We start from the raw sequence: 21,998 nt of genomic DNA, 5'->3' as shown, positions 1-21,998 counted from the left end.
GGTTCGGTTGTTTATTCGAGATGTTTCCTGTTTCTTGAGGTATGCTTGTATTGCTATAAACTTCCCTCTTAGAACTGCTTTTGCTGCATCCCATAGGTTTTGGGTCATCGTGTCTCCATTGTCATTTGTTTCTAGGTATTTTTTGATTTCCCCTTTGATTTCTTCAGTGATCACTTCGTTATTAAGTAGTGTATTGTGTAGCCTCCATGTGTTTGTATTTTTTACAGATATTTTCCTGTAATTGATATCTAGTCTCATAGCATTGTGGTCTGAAAAGATACTTGATATGATTTCAATTTTCTTGAATTTACCAAGGCTTGATTTGTGACCCAAGATATGATCTATCCTGGAGAATGTTCCATGAGCACTTGAGAAAAACGTGTATTCTGTTGTTTTTGGGTGGAATGTCCTATAAATATCAATTAAGTCCATCTTGTTTAATGTATCATTTAAAGCTTGTGTTTCCTTATTTATTTTCATTTTGGATGATCTGTCCATTGGTGAAAGTGGGGTGTTTAAGTCCCCTACTATGATTGTGTTGCTGTTGATTTCCCCTTTTATGGCTGTTAACATTTGCATTATGTATTGAGGTGCTCCTATGTTGGGTGCATAAATATTTACAATTGTTATACCTTCTTCTTGGATCGATCCCTTGATCATTATATAGTGTCCTTCTTTGTCTCTTGTAATAGTCTTTATTTTAAAGTTTACTTTGTCTGATATGAGAATTGCTACTCCAGCTTTCTTTTGATTTCCATTTGCATGGAATATCTTTTTCCATCCCCTCACTTTCAGTCTGTATGTGTCCCTAGGTCTGAAGTGGGTCTCTTGTAGACAGCATATATATGGGTCTTGTTTTTGTATCCATTCAGCCAGTCTGTTTCTTTTGGTGGGAGTATTTAATCCATTTACATTTAAGGTAATTATTGATATGTATGTTCCTATTACCATTTTCTGAAATGTTTTGGGTTTGTTATTGTAGGTGTTTTACTTCCCTTGTGTTTCTTGCCTAGAGAAGTTCCTTTAGCATTTTTGGTAAAGCTGGTTTGGTGGTGCTGAACTCTCTCAGCTTTTGCTTGTCTGTAAGGGTTTTAATTTCTCCATCAAATCTGTATGAGATCCTTGCTCGGTAGAGTAATCTTGGTTGTAGGTTTTTCTCCTTCATCACTTTAAATATGTCCTGCCGCTCCCTTTTGGCTTGCAGAGTTTCTGCTGAAAGATCAGCTGTTAACCTTATGGGGATTCCCTTGTGTGTTATTTGTTGTTTTTCTCTTGCTGTATTAATATGTTTTCTTTATATTTAATTTTTGATAGTTTGATTAATATGTGTCTTGGTGTGTTTCTCCTTGGATTTATCATGTATGGGACTCTCTGTGCTTCCAGGACTTGATTAACTATTTCCTTTCCCATATTGGGGAAGTTTTCAACTATAATCTCTTCAAATATTTTCTCAGTCCCTTCCTTTTTCTCTTCTTCTTCTGGGACCCCTATAATTCAAATGTCAGTGCTTTTAATGTTGTCCCAGTGGTCTCTGAGAGTGTCCTCAGTTCTTTTCATTGTTTTTTCTTTATCCTGCTCTGCAGTAGTTATTTCCACTATTTTATCTTCCAGGTCACTTACCCATTCTTCTGCCTCAGTTATTCTGCTATTGATCCCTTCTAGAGCATTTTTAATTTCATTTATTGTGTTTTTCATCATTGCTTCGTTCCTCTTTTGTTCTTCTATGTCCTTGTTAAATGTTTCTTGCATTTTGTCTATTCTATTTCCAAGATTTTGGATCATCTTTACTATCATTATTCTGAATTCTTTTCCAAGTAGACTGCCTATTTCTTCTTCATTTGTTAGGTCTGGTGTGTTTTTACCTTGCTCCTTCATCTGCTGTGTGTTTTTCTGTCTTCTCTTTTTGCTTATTTTACTGTGTTTGGGGTCTCCTTTTCACAGGCTGCAGGTTCGTAGTTCCTGTTGTTTTTGGTATCTGTCCCCAGTGCCTAAGTTTGGTTCAGTGTGTTGTGTAGGCTTCCTGGTGGAAGGGACTAGTGCCTGTGTTCTGGTGTATGAGGCTGGATCCTGTCTTTCTGGTGGGCAGGTCCACATCTGGTGGTGTGTTTTGGGGTGTCTGTGGCCTTATTATGATTTTAGGAAGCTTGTCTGCTAATGGATGGGGCTGTGATCCTGTCTTGTTAGTTGTTTGGCATAGGGTGTCCAGCACTATAGCTTGCTGGTCGTTGAGTGAATCTGGGTCTTGGTGTTGAGATGGATATCTCTGGGAGATTGTCATCATTTGGTATTACATGGAGATGGGAGGTCTCTTGTGTACCAGTGTCCTGAAGTTGTCTCTCCCACCTCAGAGGCACAGCCCTGATGCCTGGCTGGAGCACCAAGAGCCTTTCATCTGCACGGCTCAGAATAAAAGGGAGAAAAAATAGAAAGAAAAAAAGAAAGAGGATAAAATAAAATAAAGTAAGATAAAATAAAATAAAGTTATTAAAATAAAAAAATAAAAAAATAACTATTAAGAAAAAAAGAAAAAAAAAACAATTTTTAAAGTAAAAACAAAAAAACAAAAAAACAAAAAAAAAACCGACGGACAAAACCATAGGACAAATGGTGTAAGCAAAGCTATACAGACAAAGTCTCACACAGAAGCATACACATACACACTCACAAAAAGAGGAAAAGGGGAAAAAATAATATATCTTGCTCCCAAAGTCCACCTGCTCAATTTGGGATGATTCATTGTCTATTTAGGTGTTCCACAGATGCACGTACATCAAGTTGTTTGTGGAGCTTTAATCCGCTGCTTCTGAGGCTGCTGGAAGAAATTTCCCTTTCTCTTCTTTGTTCGCACAGCTCACAGGTTTCAGCTTTGGATTTGGACCCGCCTCTGCGTGTAGGTCGCCTGAGGGTGTCTGTTCTTCGCTCACAAAGGATGGGGTTAAAGGAGCAGCTTCTTCGGGGGCTCTAGCTCACTCAGGCCTGGGGGAGGGAGGGGTATGGATGCAGGGCGAGCCTGCATGACAGAGGCTGGCGTGACATTGCAGCAGCCTGAGGTGTGCCGTGCGTTCTCCTGGGGAAGTTGTCCCTGGATCACGGGACCTTGGCAGTGGTGGGCTGCACAGGCTCCCAGGAGGGGCAGTGCAGATAGTGACCTGTGCTTGCACACAGGCTTCTTGGTGGTGGCAGCAGCAGCCTTAGTGTCTCATGCCCGTCTCTGGGGTCCACACTAATAGCCACGGTCACGCCCATCTCTGGAGCTCCTTTAAGTGGTGCTCTGAATCCCTTCTCCTTGCCCACCAGGAAACAAAGAGGCAAGAAAAAGTGTCTTGTCTCTTCGGCAGCTGCAGACCTTTTCCTGGACTCCCTCCTGGCTAGCTGTGGCTCACTAGCCCCCTTCAGGCTGTGTTCACGCCGCCAACCCCAGTCCTCTCCCTGGGATCCGACTGAAGCCCAAGCCTCAGATCCCAGCCCCCGCCCATCCCAGCGGGTGAGCAGACAAGCCTCTTGGGCTGGTGAGGGCTGGTTGGCACCAATCCTCTGTGTGGGAATCTCTCCGCTTTGCCCTCCGCACCCCTGTGGCTACGCTCTCCTCCCTGGCTCTGAAGGTTTCCCCCTTCGCCACATGCAGTCTCCGCCCACAAAGGGGTTTCCTAGTGTGTGGAAACCTTTCCTCCTTCACAGCTCCCTCCCACTGGTGCAGGTCCCGTCCCTATTTTTTTGTCTCTATTTTTTCATTTTTCTTTTGCCCTACCCAGGTACGTGGGGAGTTTCTTGCCTTTTGGGATGTCTGACGTCTTCTGCCAGCATTCAGTGGGTGTTCTGTAGGAGCAGTTCCACGTGTAGATGTATTTCTGATGTATCTGTGGGGAGGAAGGTGATCTCCGCGTCTTATTCTTCCGCCATCTTCTCCTTTCCTGTCATTTTCTATATAAGAGACATAAGGCATCATTTGTTAGAATATTAAGTTTTGTTCTCAGTCCTGAAATAGCTCCAGATCAGGCTGATTTTTTTACCTATTTGTATTTTTATCAAAATTTCTGATTTTCTTTTCTCACAGTCCAGTGATGAAATTAGACTCCTTTCTTCTTTTTTTGGTGAACTTTCTTCCTTACTTTATTATCCTTCCTATTCATAATAATGTACTGTGCGGGGAGCCAAATTTTACCTAGAATCCCACGTCCAACTTCCCAGGTTTCAGTGTTCTGTACTTTGAGTCAAGAAGCTTTTAAAGTGAAAATAATTATCTGTGGTACCGTATGGTATCAGTAAAATTTGTATTTAAATTACTTTGGTTTTAGTTGTGGATGATAAACACACACCTGCACCCACACACGTGTATGCACACATGAACACATGCACACAGAAACGTAGGTAAGAAAGTCGAGGTACAAAGTGATTTTACTATTAGACTGAAAAATTATCTAGTTTGTACCACTTAAATATGTATACATCATATATAAAATATATATGTGTATATAAAACATAAAGTAAATGTATATTTTGTAATGTATTTTTAACAATCAAAGTAATTTTTCACCTTGAAATCTCTTTTTAACTCCAGACAGTAACATCTGTCAGGAATTTGGGGTACTTGTTTAATAAAGATTCTGTGGAATGTTTCAATGATCTTACTTTCATGAGTAAGATATTTTCCTGAGGGAGTATTTTATCTAAGTTATATACATTGCCACCTTTATTCAGTTGGTCTTCCCTTAGGTAGGGTTAGGGAATCGTTTCTGTGCAAATAGCAAGGATTTCCCTCTAGGTCTATGCTTTTATCAGGGTATAAGAGGGATTCATTCCCAAAATTAATACACTGCTAATGCATACCTGAAACCCTAGAGAAGGGAAAGTGTCTGTTGTAGCACAGAAGTGGTATTCAAACAGAACCTTACTTGACTGATAACAAGCCTAGATTTCTGCTCTGCCTTCCAGAAAGTTCAGAATTCAATTAAATGCTGAAATGCAATAACAAACTCAGCCAGATGTGCCACACACCTAATTCTTCTCTTTGTTCTTTAGATTTGCGTCTCTGTAATTTTTTAAAAAATATTCTTATTTAAAAAAATTTTAATATTGAAAGATGTCTCAAATTGAAAATTGGTAGAATATAAATCATAGTTTTTTAATGACAAAAATATTATTTTACTTACAACAAAAAGTCTTTCATGTTGTTTTGGCCTTGATTAAATACTAATAAACATTATTTTGGCCTGTGAATTCCATTATCTATTCAGAGGCTTATATTTGTGCATTATTTAATAAGAAAGCAAAAGACTAATGAAGCCTGTGGTTTCCACCTCATGCTGTAGAGAACTATAAGTAACATCACTCTACCATTACCAGTAAAAGAAGCTTGGCTAACTTCAAATTCATACCTTTTTGCAAATGCATTAGAACACTGTGGTCACAGAGCACAAGTAATGGCCCCCAAATCTAAGGAGAGACAGTGTTTTCAGGGAGAGAGGAGCCAAGATCTTTCACTTTTCTTTGAATATAAAATATGTATACATATAGCTGACTCACTTTGTTGTACAGCAGAAACTAACACAACATTGTAAAGCCGTTATACTCTAGTAAAGATATAAAAAAAAAAAAAAGAATATGTAGAAATATAAATAAATAAATTAATAAATTAAATGAGACACCAATATGAACAGTTTAGGTATAATAGTCAACAAACTGGTGAAGGCTGAGTGTGGACTGGTGAAAGTTGGAGGAATCTGCACCATCTTGCAGTCTCTTTCTCCAGAAACCCTACAAGGCATTCAGAGAAAGAATCTAATAGAGCCCTAAGAAGTGTCTATTATGGTGCAGACTTGGAGAGGGGAGCAGCACCCATGCGGGATGGGCGAGAAACACTGCTTAAATTCTTATCTGCAATCTCCACTGTGGAATAAAAGTTTTAACCTGTCATAGGACATGCAACGGCACTAACGCTCTTAAACATTGTTAAACATTTGTTACAACAAGTGGAAATAAAAAGAAAGGTTCTAAAAATCCATTCTTGACAGAGGAACAGTGTTACATGATGAGCCCATAACTGTAACCAGGTAGGGGCAGACAAACTGATGAAGGCATACCTCCAAGTCCCAGATACATGGTACAGGTCTAAGACTGAGCCGGAATAACTGATTGCACATACTACAAAGCCTCCCATAACAAGTAATAACAGAATACTGATGAGGGAGGGATGGGAGAGGAACAATAATATGCAGGGAGACTGATTCTGAGGCACAGAAGAAAGGAAAATCTTAAAGCTAAGAATTCAACAGAAATTGATCCAATAAGCCTCACTCCACTGTAGAAACAAAGTAATTCTACAGGAATTTGAAAACTTTGGTGCACTGTGGGTAACCATAGCAACAACAAATCTTAAGGTTAGTCCATCTCTTAACCAGATTAATCATAACCTCCAAGACTAAAATTTTAGCCAAAGGAAAAAATGTGCTTATTTTCAGGCAAAAACTCTGTTTTACTGTTCTACACAAAATATTAAGAAGTATATGAAAAGAAAAGAAAAATGGCCACAACTTCAAGAAAAAAGGTAATCATTATTATAGATCAGTACAAATTAGGACAGGACACAGATGCGCGTCTGGAGCTTGTGCTCTGCAACAAGAGAGGCCGTGACAGTGAGAGGACTGTGCACCGCGATGAAGAGTGGCCCCCGCTTGCCACAACTAGAGAAAAACCCTCACACAGAAACGAAGACCCAACACAGCCAAAAATTAATTAATTAATTAATTAATTAATTAATTAATTAATTAAAAAGGATAAGACACAGAACTTGGAACTTTTTAACAGGGCATTTAAAATAAATGTGGTGAGGAATAAAGTCAGTAAGATGGCAGACTAAGAGAGTTCAGCACTTGTCTTCTTGCAGAAACATCAATTAGAACAACTATCCACAAGTGAGAATATCATTACAAAAGTTACAGAATCCAGGTGAGTGATTACAGCAACTAGGTAGAGAACAGAAGTAAGAAAAGATGCACTGAAGAGGGTGGAAAAGATAGTTTCACTATCTCCCAATCCTGGGGAGGGTAGCACTAAGATATTCTTGGCATTTGGGGTAAAAGACTGAAGTGAGTACCTAACTTCACTGTGAACCACAGCATCTGGTCTGGTCTGGTGAACTCCAGTCACAGGCCAGCATCCATAGCCCCAGTTCAGCAAACTGGAAGACAGAATATTAGAGATTCCCTAAACTGAACAGAAAAAGAAAAAATGAATTTAAAAAATTAGGAGACTTTAGGAGACCACAGGGGCAACATCATGTGTACTTACATTTGCATTTTAAGGGTTCCAGAAGGAGACAAGACAGAAAGAGGAGGAGAACTTAACTGAAGAAATAATAGCTGAAAATTTTCCTAACACTGGAAAGAAAACAGACGTCTAGGTCCAGGAAGCATAGAAACTGCCAAACAAGATCAATCAAAGCGGTCCACATAAAGACATACTGTAACTGAAATGGCAAAATATAAAAATCAACAGAGGATCTTAAAAGCAGCAAGGAAAAAGCATCTAGTTATGTACAAGGGAACTCCCATAAGATTATCAGCTGACTTTTTCAGGAGAAACTTTGCAGGTCAGAAGGGAGTGGCTCAGTATATTCAAAGTGATGAAAGGAAAAAACCTACAACCAAGAATACCCTACACAACCAGGCTATGATTCAGATCTGAAGAAGAAATAAAGATAAACAATTTTACAGACTAGAAAAAAACAGACGTGTACAGCATCACAAAACCAGCTTTACAATAGATGTTAAAGGGACTTCTTTAAGGGGAAAAGAAGAGATCAAAACCAGAAAAATAAAAATTAAAAAGGAAAAATATAATCAGTGAAGGCAAACGCACAGTAAAGATTGTGGATCAACCACTTATAAATGTAGTGGGAAAGTTAAAAGACAAAAGTAGTAAAACCACCTATATATATAATAAGTAGTTAAGGGACAAACATGTAAAATATCATGCCCAAAACATTAAAAAGCAAGGGGAGTAAAAATGCAAGGTTGTTAGAATGCATTTGAACTTAAGAGATCATCAGCTTAAAGTAATAATTTTACACACACACATGCACACGCACTCCACAGATAGAGAGAGAAGGAGTTATATATGAACCTCACAAAACAAAACCTTATAATGGATACACACACCATAAAAGAGGAAGGAATCCAAACATGACATCAAACCACAAGGCAAGACAAGAAGGAAGAAAAGTGGGAAAAAAAAAGAACTACAAAACTAATTCACAAAGTGTCAATAAAAGATACCTATCAATAATTACTTTTAATGTAAATGAACTAAATGTTCCAATAAAAACAATGGAGTGGCTGAATAGGTAAAGAAAATAAGTTCTGTACATGTTGTCTGTAAGAGACTCACAAAGACTGAAAGTGAGGGGATAGGAAAAAAGATTCCTTGCAACTGGAAACAAAAAGAAAGCTGAGGTAGCAATAATTATACAGACAAAACAGGCTTTAAAATGGAGAGTATAACAAGGGATAAAGAACAACATTATGTAATGATAAAGGGATCAATCCAAGAAGAAAATATAACATTTGTAAATATATATGCACCTAAAATAAGAGCAACGAGATACATAAAGCAAACATTTACAGATATAAAGGGAGAAATTGAAAGTAACACAATAATAGAGGGGGACTTTAACACACCACTGATATCCATAGACAGATAATCCAGACAGAAAATCAAAAAGTACACGTGAGCCTTAAATGACACAGTAGATCAGATGGAATTAGCAGGTAATAGAGAGAATTCAATACAAAAGCAGCAAAATACACCTTTTCAAGTATACATGGAATATTCTCCAGGATAGATCACAAGCTAGGGCACAAAACAAGGTTCAGTAAATTTAAGGTTGAATTCATGTCAAGCATCTTTTCTGACCACAGTGCTATATAATACTAGAAATAAACTACAAGAAAAAAACTGCAAATAACAAAAACATGTGGAGGCTAAACAATACGCTGTTGAACAACCAATGGGTCACTCAGGAAATCCAAGAAGAAATAAAAAAAAAAAATAACTGGAGACAAATGAAAACAGAAACACAATGATCCAAAATCTATGGAACACAGCAAAATCAGTTCTAAGAGGCAAGGTTATAGAATTACAAGCCTACCTCAGGAAACAAGAAAAATCTCAAATAAATAACCTAATCTTACACCTAAAGGAACTAGAGAAAGAAGTCCAAATTAGACACAAATTTAGTAGAAGGAAAGACATAATAAAAAACAGAGCAGAAACGAAACAGAGACAAAAAAACAATAGAAAGTATCAATAAAACTAAGAAATTGTTCTTTGAAAAGATAAACAAAATTGATAAAACCTGAGCCACATTCATCAGTAAAAGAAAGGACATAATTATATAGAATCAGAAATGTAAGAGAAGTTACAACTGACACCACAGAAATACAAAGGATCGTAAGAGATCACTAAAAACAATATATGTCAATAAAATGGGCAACCTAGGAAATGGATAAATTCCTAGGAATGTCCAATCTCACATGACTGCATCAGGAGAAAATATGAAGAGACCATTTATGACTAATGAAATTAAATCAGTACTAAACAAACCCCCAACAAACAAAAGTCCTAGACCAGATGACTTCACAGGTGAATTCCACCAAACATTTAAAGAAGAGTTAACAACTATCCTTCTCAAACCATCCCCCCTCCAAAACAAAAACAAAAAAAACAAAAGTGAAGAGGATGGAACAGTTCCAGACTTATTCTGCAAGGCCAGCATCATCTTGAATACCAAAACCAGAAAATTACACCACAAAAAATGAAAAAATATAGGCCAATATCACAGATGCCAATAAGTACAAAAATCCTCAACAAAATATTAACAAATTAAATTAAATGATTACTAAAGGATGATCCATCATAATCAAATAGAATTTTTCCTAGGGATGCGAGGATGGTTCATTACACACAAGTCAATCTGAAACACCACATGAACAAAATGAAGACCAAAAATGATGGATGCAGAAATAGCTTTTGACAAGTTCGATATCCATTTATGATAAAATCTCTTAACAAAATAGAGATAGAGAGAACATACCACAACACAATAAAGGACATATATGAGAAACCTATAGCCAACATCATACTCAACAGTGAAAAGCTGAAAGCACTTCTTCTAATATCAAGCATAAGACAAGTTTGTCCACTCTTGCCACTTTTATTCAACATCATATTAGAAGTCCTAGCCAGAGCAATCAGAAAAGAAAAAGAAATAAAAGTAATCCAAATTGGAAAGGAAGATTTAAAACAGTCACTGTTTGTAGATGACATAATACTAGATAGAGAAAATCTTAAAGACACCATCAAAAGTCTCTTAGAACTAATAAATGAATTCAGTAGAGTTACAGATAAAGAGAAATTTAGAAAATGATCCCATTTACAAATGCATCAAAAAGAATAAAATACCTAGGAATAAATCTAACCAAGAAGGTAAAACAGCTGTACTTGGAAAATTATAAGGTTGTGATGAAGGAAATGGAAGATGAAACAAAAATGAAGAGGTATACTGTGCCTCATGTATAAAAAGGATTAACATTGTTAAAATGAGCATATTACCTAAGGTAATCTAGAGATTCTATGCAATGCTTATCAAAATTCCAATGGTGTTTTTCACAAAGCTAGTACAAAAATTCTAAAATTTGTATGGAACCACAAATACCCTAAATAGTCAAAACAGTCTTGAGAAAGAATAAAGCTGGAGAAATCATGCTCCCTGCTTTGAAACTATACTACAGTTACAGTAATCCAAACAACTTGGTAATGGCATAAAAAAAGACACATAGATCAATAGAACAGAATGGAAAGCCTACCCACACTTATATTGTCAATTAATCTCCCAATAAAATAGGCAAGAATGTACAATAGGGAGAAAACAGCCTCTTCAACAAATAGTGTTGGGAAAACTTGAGAGCTACATGTGCAAAATCAAACTGGTCTACTTTCTCACACTGTATACAAAAATAACTCAAAATGGCTTAAAGACTTAAATGTAAGACCTGAAACCATAAAACTCCCAGAAGAATCATAAGTAGCATGCTCTTTGACATTGGTTTTAGCAATATTTTTTTGGCTATGTCTCTTCAGGTAAGGGAAACAAAGTCAAAAGTAAACAAATGGGACTATAGCAAAGATTTATGCAGCAAAGGAAACTATCAAGGAAACAAAAAGGTGACCTACTGAATGGCAAAATACATTTACAAATGATATGTCTGATAAGGAAATATTCAAAATATACAAAGATCTCATACAATTCAACATCAAAACAAACAACCTGATTAAAAAATGGACAACTTGAATATACATTTTTTCAAAGAAGACATACAGGTTGTCAACAGACATATGAAAAGATGGTAAACATCATGAATCATCAGGGATTTTAAAACCAAAACTACAATGAGATATCACCTTACACCTGTTAGAATGTCTATTATCAAAAATACAAGAAATTACAAGTGTTGGCAGGGATGTGAAGAAAATGTTACCCTGTGCACTGTTTGTAGGAATGTAAATTGGTGCAACCACTGTGGAAAACAGAACAGAGGTTCCTCAAAAATTTAAAAATAGAACTACTATATGTTCCACTTGTGAGTATTTTTCTGAAGAAAACAAAAATACTAAATTGAAAGCATATCTATATCCCTATGTTCATTGCAGCATTATTTACAATACTCAAGATATGGAAGAAGCTGAAGTTTGCACTGATATTGAGTAGATAAATATGATGAGGTATATAAATAAAATATAATATTACTCAGCTGTAAAAGGAATGAAAATGGGGCTTCCCTGGTGGTGCAGTGGTTGAGAGTCTGCCTGCCAATGCAGGGGACACGGGTTCGAGCCCTGGTATGGGAAGATCCCACATGCCGCGGAGCAGCTGGGACCGTGAGCCACAACTACTGAGCCTGCGTGTCTGGAGCTTGTGCTCTGCAACAAGAGAGGCCACGACAGTGAGAGGCCCGCACACCACGATGAAGAGTGGCCCCCACTCGCTGCAACTGGAGAAAGCCCTCGCACAGAAACGAAGACCCAACACAGTGAAATATAAATAAATAAATAAATAAACTTCTTAAAAAAAAAAAAAAAAAAAAGAATGAAAATGCCATGGATGGCCCTAGAGGATACTACGCTAAGTGAAATAAGCCAGACAGAGAATGAAGAATACCGTATGATTTCACATATATGTAGAATCTAAATACAAGACAAATGTACAAATATAACAAAACAGAAACAGATTCATAGATACAGAGGACAAACTGGTGGATTTCAGAGAGGAAGCAGGTGGGGATATGAATAAATTAGTTGACGGAGATTAAAAGGTACAAACTTCTAGTTATAAAATAAATAATTCATGGTGATGTAATATACAACACAGTGAATACAGTCAATAATATTATAATAATTTTGTATGGTAACAAATTGTATGTAGACTTATTTGGTGATTATTTTGTAATATAGAAAAATATTGAATCCCTATACTATACACCTGAAATGAATATGATATTGCTGGTCACTTACATGTCAATTAAAAAGGAAAGAAGCTACTTAAAAAAAGAAATTGAGATCTATGAACTCTCTGATGAAGATTTTAAAATAATCACTCAGCAACCTTTAATTTCCAATCTTTTGTAGCCCTCTGGACCCAATGAATATAAGTGTTGGTGGTGTTTTTGAAGTGTCTTGTTGGAGTCGTGGGAAGTCTAGGGATACGGTGGTGGAAGCGGCCATGATAGTGTTGGAAATAGTCATTATACATGGGATTGTGGTGTTGTAGTGGAAGAACTGCTGGTGAGTACAGTGGATGTGTGACCAAAAATGTTAAGTGAAACCGCTGGTGTAACCAGAAATGCAGATGTCCAGCAGAAGTCATGGGTGGGTATTATCATGCAAGTACACAAAAGCAGAAAGTCATAGGGAATAGGCAAGGGCAAACAGTATAATTGGGGAATATTTCTAGGCAGGGTTGCTGTCTGGTTCTGACTGCACATTTTGCCTGCTGTAATGGGGAAACACGATGCAATGCTGCAGTCAGCAGAGGACATACAGTTTGACAGACATCTTGGTATAGGAAATATCAGCAGAAGAACAAAGGATTCCAGTGGAATCTCTTATTCCATTAGGGAAGTACATTTAATCCATTGTTCCTGGACAGTCTCAGTCCCCATTGTGATGTCTCACTGAGTTTGCTGTGAACTCGGTAGTAAGGCCATCTGGGTGAATGGCTAGGTCTCTGACTGGTGATATGTCTCTGGGGAGTCATCTCTGGTGTAGGGACATAAGTCATCTTCATTGATGAACTCTTGGGCTGGGGTGATGTTGTCTGGAAGAACATTCTCTCCAGTGATGAGTCCATCTCACTCAGGGGTGAGGATCTCTAGAGCAGTGGCCCCCTAGGGGGTGGGGTCCTCTCATGTAGCTATCCAGTTGGAGTAGTGGTCATGGGCTGAGGGTAAGCTTGTCTTATGTAACTTGAAGTCATCTCTGAGGACAGAAATTTTTTAGAGCTTCCTGTGGTCATCAGCAGCAAATTTATCAAAGGAATGGGTGACTGCCCTTTCACCCTCCAATGAGTTCATCAGAATCATATATTCAGATTCTGGGTACATGTATCTCAGGCTAAGGGAGACCTCATGGATGTTATTTAGACATCTCTTGGACCAAACTGTGAGGATGATGGATAAATCATGGGAGCAAAGTACCTGTAACTAGTTGAGTTTTATGTATGGGCAATCAGAGGGCCAGTTAGCTTGTAGCAATATTTGTTGTAAAGAAATTGGGGGGGTGCCAAGTATCATTTAAACAGCACGTCCAGAAGAAGCCCTGTGTGTGAAGTGATTTAATCCTTTTGCCACTCAGACTTAGTGGCACAACTTCCTGAGCCCTTCCAACAGGGCTTGCCAACATTTCCTGCTTTTCTACCCTGTAGCACAATTGTATTCTGAAGTGGCATTGTTCCAACGTTGATCCTGGGTGATGGTTAGTCCCAAGGGATCTACCAGTAACCCAATCACCCAGGCAGCACACATCAGTAAGAACAGCCATAGCTGTACAGAGCACTGCCATTAGATGAGCTTAAGCCAGGCTCTTTCTAGATGAATTACGTGTATGTTGACTAGTGGCTGAGTGTGATTGTTCCTGGCAAGAAAGTCATGGGTTACCTCATCCAACATGGGGTAAGGATAAGACTTGTACTTTTCTTGGCATACTCTTATCTTCAGTATGGCTCATGTCTACCAATAGTTTTGTTCCCTCTTTTAGACACCCAAACTGTGCAACTGGTTGGTCTTGAGGGAATGGTTTCCATTTCCCATAAATTAGTAGGGGGATTTAGTTTCATTAGCCAGTCCTTGTAGCCACTACACTGAAGACAAGCAGTTACCATAGAGGTGGCTCCTTTTGGAGAGTCCTTAAAATTGCCAGGGTTTCCAAAGACATGTTTTTGGACTAACTTGTGGGCTTTGGGACTGAGGGACATTCAATGATGAGAAGATAATATTGGACTATTTGGTCTGATCAGGTGACCAGTGTGAAGTAGTTGGTAAAATGATCCAAAAATCATAAGAAGGGTAAGTCAAATCAGAGAATAAAATAAAAACAACATTGCCTTGGATAGTAAAAGCTTAAGGTTTGCCAGAGATGTCAAAAAGTAGAATTTTAGGGGATGTGTAATAGTTGGTATGTGGGGTATGAAGGCCCTGGGGGACAAGAATTAAGCAAGATGAGAGCCTGGGGCAAAAGTTTCGTCCAGTTTGAGGTCCCCTTGGTGGAAAGTAATTCAAGAAGTGTGTCTTTAAGAAGGCCATTATGATGCTCAATGAGGCCAGCCATCTGGGGCCTGTAGCTGAAATTGAAGTTCCAAAGAGAGTCCACTGTTCAGTCTCCTGAGATGAAGTGCGTACCTTGGTCAAAATCGATAATATCTGGAGATCAAAAGAAAGAGAATAAATTTAATAAAAACAGAGATTTACTATTTTGAAGAGGATTCCAAGTACGAGTTTCAAAAAAAGAGTTCTGTGTAGGTATTGATTATTACGCTGGTCAGCAGTGTACCTGGAATCCAGCAGGGGGAGAGTGGGTCAATGAAGTCAATCTTCTGGTGGGAGTATGGTCAGTCTACCCAGGGAATGTGTTCCCATCTGGGTACCCTCCGTTGTTTGGTTTGGGGGCAGAGAGTGCAATCCTCTATCACAAATTTGGCTGCAACAGAGGAGAGTGGGATGCCCTTCACATGAGCCCAAATTGTTAAGGCATGTATTCTCCTGTGACCTGTGACCCAGAGGTTGTGTGGGCTAATTTAACGACCTGATAGGAAGGGTCAGGACCTTTAGGAGCTTGTACCAGGCAGAGTGTGGAGGGCTTAGTGAGGGAGTTTGCAATGTTGTTGAAAATGAGGTTAGTAAGAGCAGAAGTTTGGGTAACAAAATAGGAATCGGGGACTCTGCCAGTTCCTTCCTTATATAGGCAACTCAAATGAGCTTGCCTTGTATGAGAAAATTGTCCTTCAGCCATTGGTTAGATAAACTGCAAGGCCCTTAGCAATAGCCCAGGAGTTTGTGAAAATGTGAATTCATGAAAGGCCCCTTTAATGGCCTTCTTGAGGACTAGTAAACAGTTACAAGTTCCACCAATCAGGCAGAGTCAAGAGTGTCCTCTTCAACTAAACATTCCACCTGAGCTCAGGTGGAATGCTGTGACCCTCCAAGGAGCTGTCAGAGAAAGGAACATTTACTCCCTGACCAGCTCAGACAGTTGGCCCCAAGGCACTCCTCAAATATCCAGAGGAGAAGAAAGCAGGGGTGCTGATACCAATTCTACAAGGGGGAACATGGGGGAAGCCACAGTCTCTGTAATTGGGAGAGGCCTTCGATGTTAGATTTAGCCTTCTTCCATTTTGCCAAAGACGCACCAGTGGCTGGACTGACCTTCTGTGGTGAGGCACCTCTAACATAGAACATTGTAGGAACTTAGGTATGGGGTAGTATTGTGTGGGGTCTGGTTAGGGCCTTGGTTTGCAGAAGACTCTCATAAGATGCCAAAAGTTGGTGCTCAAGGGAATATACTGCTCTGCCACAGGGTGTAGACACTTAGTCCAAAACCACATAGGAAGCCAGGTAGATTCATGTTTGGCCCAGAGAGTCCAGGGAGGCACAGCCAGGTGTGGCCAGGACTCAATTCTCAATGTGGAGCCAGGTGAGACTAAAGGTAAGTCTTGTTGGACTGCCTATTTACAGCTTCTAAAGAGCACTGTTGGGTCTTGCCCCAATGGGAGGTTGCAGACATGCATGTGGTTTCATGGGCAAGGAATTAGTGAGACATGAAGGGTGTGTTGCCTTCATAATATGAAAAGTCCTAGTATGTGTGGTGCCCACTGAGTGCAGTGTAGTGTAGTGGGTGGTTTGATAGTGAAAAGTTGATGTCGGTGGCTGGGGGGATCTCTTGGTCCTTGGAGGGTCAGATGATGCTCAGAAAGGTGGCAGATGAAGCTGGGCCTTGGGTCTTGCCAAGGGGGATTGGCTAACCACATTGGTGAACATGGTGTGTGAAGGTGTGCAAATGTGCCTGTACTGCTTCCTCAGAGATCCCTCTGCATAATGCCAGCAATACATTGCCAAAAATGGCAATTTTCTGATTGCAAAGTATTTATATCAAGGCAACAGATATTATGTGTGATTGCAGTGCTGTTTAAGTATCCCATTGGGAGCCATTTAAATGTATACCGAACCCCTTCAAAAGTGAAAGCAAATCGGACCTGAGATTTCTCCACAATGGGAACAACATAGAACATACTAGCTAGGTCAGTGACTGTGAAGGCTCCTTGGGCCAGTTTTGTGTCCTCAATCTATTCTATAATTTTAGATATTGGAGCCTTAATAGCAGGACCTGTGCACTGAGGTTTCTATAGTCAGTGAGGAAATGCCTCTAGTTGGTGGCTGGCTTAAGTTCTGGGCAAATGGGGCTTTTGAAAGGGGACATTGTGGGTTTAATCACTCTTGTCCCAAGCATATCTTTAATGACAGGTGTAGACCTTCAGTGCCCTATTTAAGTCAGTATTAGGGGGTATTTATCATCTTGACCAAAGAAGGAAGAGTCACCACTGTCCAGCTGCAAGGCCCACCAGGAAGGCCAAGCACTTGATCTTGTTCAATTCAGGATGGTGTCACACCAATGCATCTATGATCTATGCCTATATGATAAAGAGAGAGCCAAGTCAATCACCACCAGCAGAAGCTGTTTAGTGAAAGCATGTGCCCAGGTCCTACCCCTCTCTCTGTCTACACTCTGCCTTGACCTCCCTGTGTAGACCCTTGAGGTATGTGGCTCTTTGAGGCCTCTTGGGGCCCTGTACTTTATTCAGGACCTGTGAGCAATAAACTTCCCTATTTCAATTTCTCCTGTGGTCTTCAGTTGAATAATTGCTCACCATTCAGCACCCTGTGTTCCACTTAACAAAAACTAGTGAATATTACAAAAAAGAAACAGATATAGAGAAAATACTAGAGGTTACCATGGGGAGAGGTGTGGAGGAGAGGGGCAAAAGAGGAGTAGGGAATTAAGAGGTACAAACTACTATGTATAAAATAAATAAGTTACAAGGATATATTGTACAACCCAGAGAATATAGCTAATATTTTACAGTAACTATAAATGGAGTATAACCTTTAAAAATTGTGAATCACTATGTTGTACATCTAAAACTTATATAATATTGTACATCAACTATACCTCAATAAAAAAAAAAATAAACTAAAACAACAACAACCAAATGTTAATTTGGCAGTCATAACAGTGGTATGTAGTTTGATTAGATCAGCCACAATCTTTGTTCTTTGTTCTGTGTTATGTCCCTTTGTCTCATAAGAAAACAAAATTTGCCTGGAATGCTGCTTTTGATAACAGATTGTGTGAGTTTCTGTGCTTCTAAGTGATCTGTATTTATTTTTGAAATCTCTTTTTCACCTTAGCTAAATAAATAATTGTTTCACAGTGACCTATGATTCTATCTGACTGGGTGTTTTAAAACGTCTTGAAATTTTTGACAGACTTCCCAAATATCAAATTCTAATTAAAGTTCTTTTGACCTCCAGCTAACTTTGGGGTGCTTCAAAGGGCCCCTGGAAAATTCCAAAGAGAGATCCTAAACTAATTGGGTTCGTATGTTAAATGATATGGGAAACACTATCCAAACTCGTTGTTGCCTGTGTCAGATGGAATCATCAGGCTTTCCCCAAATTTATCACAGCAGCCAAACAGATAAGGGAAAGGATTTGGGGTTCTTCTGCTGTCTAGTCTTTCACCTTACTCTATGTTCCAAAAATCCCCTGTGGGAATACTCCCCTCTCTAGGGCCTCAGGTTCCAACACCCATAGCATTTTCCATAATGCCCAACTCCAATTCCTCCAAGAGTCCCTTTTTGCACCTCCAGGACCCTCTTCACTCCAGGCCTTGGCAGACCATATCTTTTCTACAGACTACCTATTGGGCTGGCCACTTCCAAGCAGCCCACATCCTAGGCTTTATAGATGCTCAATCTCGAGAAATACAACCTAATATCAGGAAATTTTTTATAGGACATAAGCATTATAGATAACAGATCCACCTCACGGAAAGTCTTGGCAACACACTGCCACTGGTTCAAACGTTCACTAATGGGGACCTCTTGCACAAGGGAGGGGAATGACCAGAGATGTCTGGTTGAGTGATGGGAGAGTAGAAGAAGCTCAAAATCCAATTAGGTGAGAAGGAAATTCAGAGGACACTCCAACCCCCTTCTGACAACAGCCTCCTGGTAAAATGTCTCTAGGATGCTGGTCTTCATTTCTAGGGGTGCTCTTTCTCAGTTGCAGGTTACTCAGAATGGGAGGATCCTCTTCTAATCCAGAAGAAACACCTCTAGAATGTATCCTTAAAAACTGGAAATTTTTAAAATAAATGGGCGGAAAAGGGAAAAACTTAAACTTTACTGTAACATTGCCTGGCCTTTATATAAGTTAGGAAGATGGAGAAAAATGGCCTGAAAAATGGGTCTCTAAATTACGATACCATCTTGTCATTGGATCTTTACTGTCACAAGATGGAAAAATGGACTGAGGTTCCATATGTCCAAGCCTTCAAGGTCCTTTACCAAAACCCTGCTCTGCGGGGTTCCTGTAATCAAAAGCCAGGGCAATCAGAAACTCCTGACATTTTAGATGATCCCCTTTTAACCTTCCCCAATTCTCAGGGGAAAAAACCAAGTTTTCCCTGCTTCTCCAGAGCCACCTCCTTCTCAGGAGACACCTACTTCTTCAGATCCCTCTGACTAATCCCATATTCTGCCTCCCTATGTTCCTTTATACCCCAGAAAGGAGAGATTAACCCCTCCAGAGTAACTCATAGTGGAACTGTCTATCACCCAGGATCAGGAAAAGTGTGCCCTCTTAGGGAAGTGGCAAATGTTGAAGGGACAATCAGAATGCATGGGCTCTTCTCTTTAACTGATTTAGCACAATGAAAACAGAGACTGGGATGATTTTCTGAAGACTCTAGTAAGTTTGTTGAAGAGTTTCAGGCCCTAACTCTGGCCTGTGATTTAACTTGGAAAGATGTCCAAATAGTCCTATCTACTTGTTGTACCCCTAGGGAAAAACAGAATTTGGGCAGCAACCCAGGGGCATGGTGACCAGACCAACTGCAACATTATGCTATGGGTAGAGATGCACATCCAACTCAGGAGGCAAATTGGAATTATAATTCCTGGGAGGGAACAGAAGCCAGGAAGCACATAATCCAATGTGTATTAGAAAGGATGATAAAGTGTATCAAAAAGCCAGTTAACTATGAAAAGGTTAAAGGAGTGACCCAAGAAGAAAAATAAAACCCAGCTCTCTTTCAGGGATGGCTTGTGGAGGCTTTTAGAAAATTTAATAACATTGATCCATCCACTTCCAAAGATCAGTCCCTCCTGGGACAACATTTTATCAGCCAATTCACTCCTGATATTAGGTGGAAAATCCAAAAGGTACAATTCGGCCCACAAACCCTGAATCCCCAACTCATAGAGGTGGCCTTTGGGGTATTTAATAATCGAGATCAAACTGAGGAGGAAGAGAAAACCCAATGTGAAAACAGCCAGGCCAGGTCTCAAGCTAAACTGATGGCCATAGCTGTCAGCCATGTCTTGCAACCTCAGGACAATGCGAGGGTGCCAAGGAAGTTTAACCATCCATCTGGAGGTAAAACCAGCAAGGGGTTTGCTTCAAATGCAAGTCAACTGGCTACTGGACCCCAAAGTGTCAGAAGAACCCCCTGGTCCATGCCCAGTCTGCAAACGAACAGGTCATTGGAAGAGGGACTGGCCTCAGTCCCAAAGGGGAAGGGGCCTCCTGCTCCCAAGATGGCCATGCTGGATGACTGAGGTGGCCCAGGGATTCTGGCAGCTCCCCACAATGAGATGTCTATCTCCATTGAGGAGCCCCAGGTGGTCCTTGATGTGGCAGGTAAGAAAACCATTTTTTAAATTGATATGGGAGCCAGTTACTCTGTCCTGATTTCTCACACTGGGTCTCTTTCCTTCAAAAGCTGTACTGTGACTGCTGTTGATGGGAAGCCTCACACCTGTTACTTCACTGGGCCTCTCACTTGTCAATTTGAACAGTGTTTGATCTCACATGCCTTTTTAGTTGTGCCTAAGTGTCCCACCCCATTTCTGGGGAGAGACCTTCTGGGCTCCCTTGGAGCCATATCACGGTTAGGAGGCCCCAAGCAGCCCCTTTTCTTGACTCTGGACTCTGGCTAAGGCAAAGCAGCTGGAAGAACAAGGGCCTATTCCTAGCCATATTCTACATGCAGTAAACCCTGCAGTTTGGGACAAAGGAATCCCTGTGAAGGCTTTTACATGCCCAACATGTAAAAATTAGCCTTAAGCCAGAAGTCACTTATCCTAAGAAGAGAAAATAGCCCATAAGGTTGGAAGCAAAAAAAAGGTTGGCAACCCCTCATAGATAAATTCTTAAAACATGGCCTCTTAGTGACCTGACAGTCTCCATGCAATACCCCTATTCTGCCAGTTGTTAAGCTAAACGGGGAATATTGAATGGTACAAGACCTTAGAGTAGTAAATGAGGCAGTGGTCCCTGTACATCCCCTTGTGGCCAATCCTTATGTTAGTCCAGATTCCTGGAGATGCCAAATGGTTTACTGTGCTTGACCTCAAGGATGACTTCTTTTGCATCCCAGTTCATCTCTCATTTCAGCATCTATTTGCCTTTGAGTGGACTAACCTCTACTCGGGCCAGATGCAAGAATATACCTGGAAAGTATTGCCTCAGGTGTTTTGGGACAGTCCACAATTGTTCTCCCAGGCCCTAGGAAAATAAAACTAAGGGAAATACACTTAAAAGAAGGATGTAGTATGTATTATGACATATTAATATGTAGTCCCACCATGGAGGCCTCAGATCAGAATACCATTGAAGACTTTAATTTCCTTGGTGCCTAAGGCTACAGGATCTCCCAGAAAGAAAAAAAAAAAAAAAAAAAAAAAAAAAACCCACAAATCTCAAAGCAACAAGTTAAATATCTGGGATAAATTATAAACCCTGGAAGCAGACAGTTTTCTCCAGATAGAAAACAAGCTATATTAGGTCTGAACACCCCAAAGACAAAAAAATAAATCTTTGTACTTTCTTATGCATGGCAAGATTTTGCAGAATTTGGATTCCAGGATTCAGACTAATGACAAAGCCTTTATATGAAGCCACTAATGGTCTAGATACAGAGCCATTACTTTGGAATGGGGAACAAGAAAGGGCTTTTAATAATATCAAGCAGGTGCTCACCAGAGCGCCTGCTTTGGGTCTCTGCAATTAAAAAAAAATTATCTTGTACGTGGCTGAAAAATAGGGGACAGCTCTGGGGGTCTTTGTGCAAAAGCTAGGAGAAGTTCCTCAGCCTTTAGGCTATTTTTCCAA

This window comes from Balaenoptera acutorostrata, chromosome 14 (genome assembly GCF_949987535.1).
Source record: "Balaenoptera acutorostrata chromosome 14, mBalAcu1.1, whole genome shotgun sequence".
Taxonomy (NCBI): Eukaryota; Metazoa; Chordata; class Mammalia; order Artiodactyla; family Balaenopteridae; genus Balaenoptera; species Balaenoptera acutorostrata.
The sequence above is the reverse complement of the archived record's forward strand: the minus strand, read 5'-3'. Positions refer to the sequence as shown.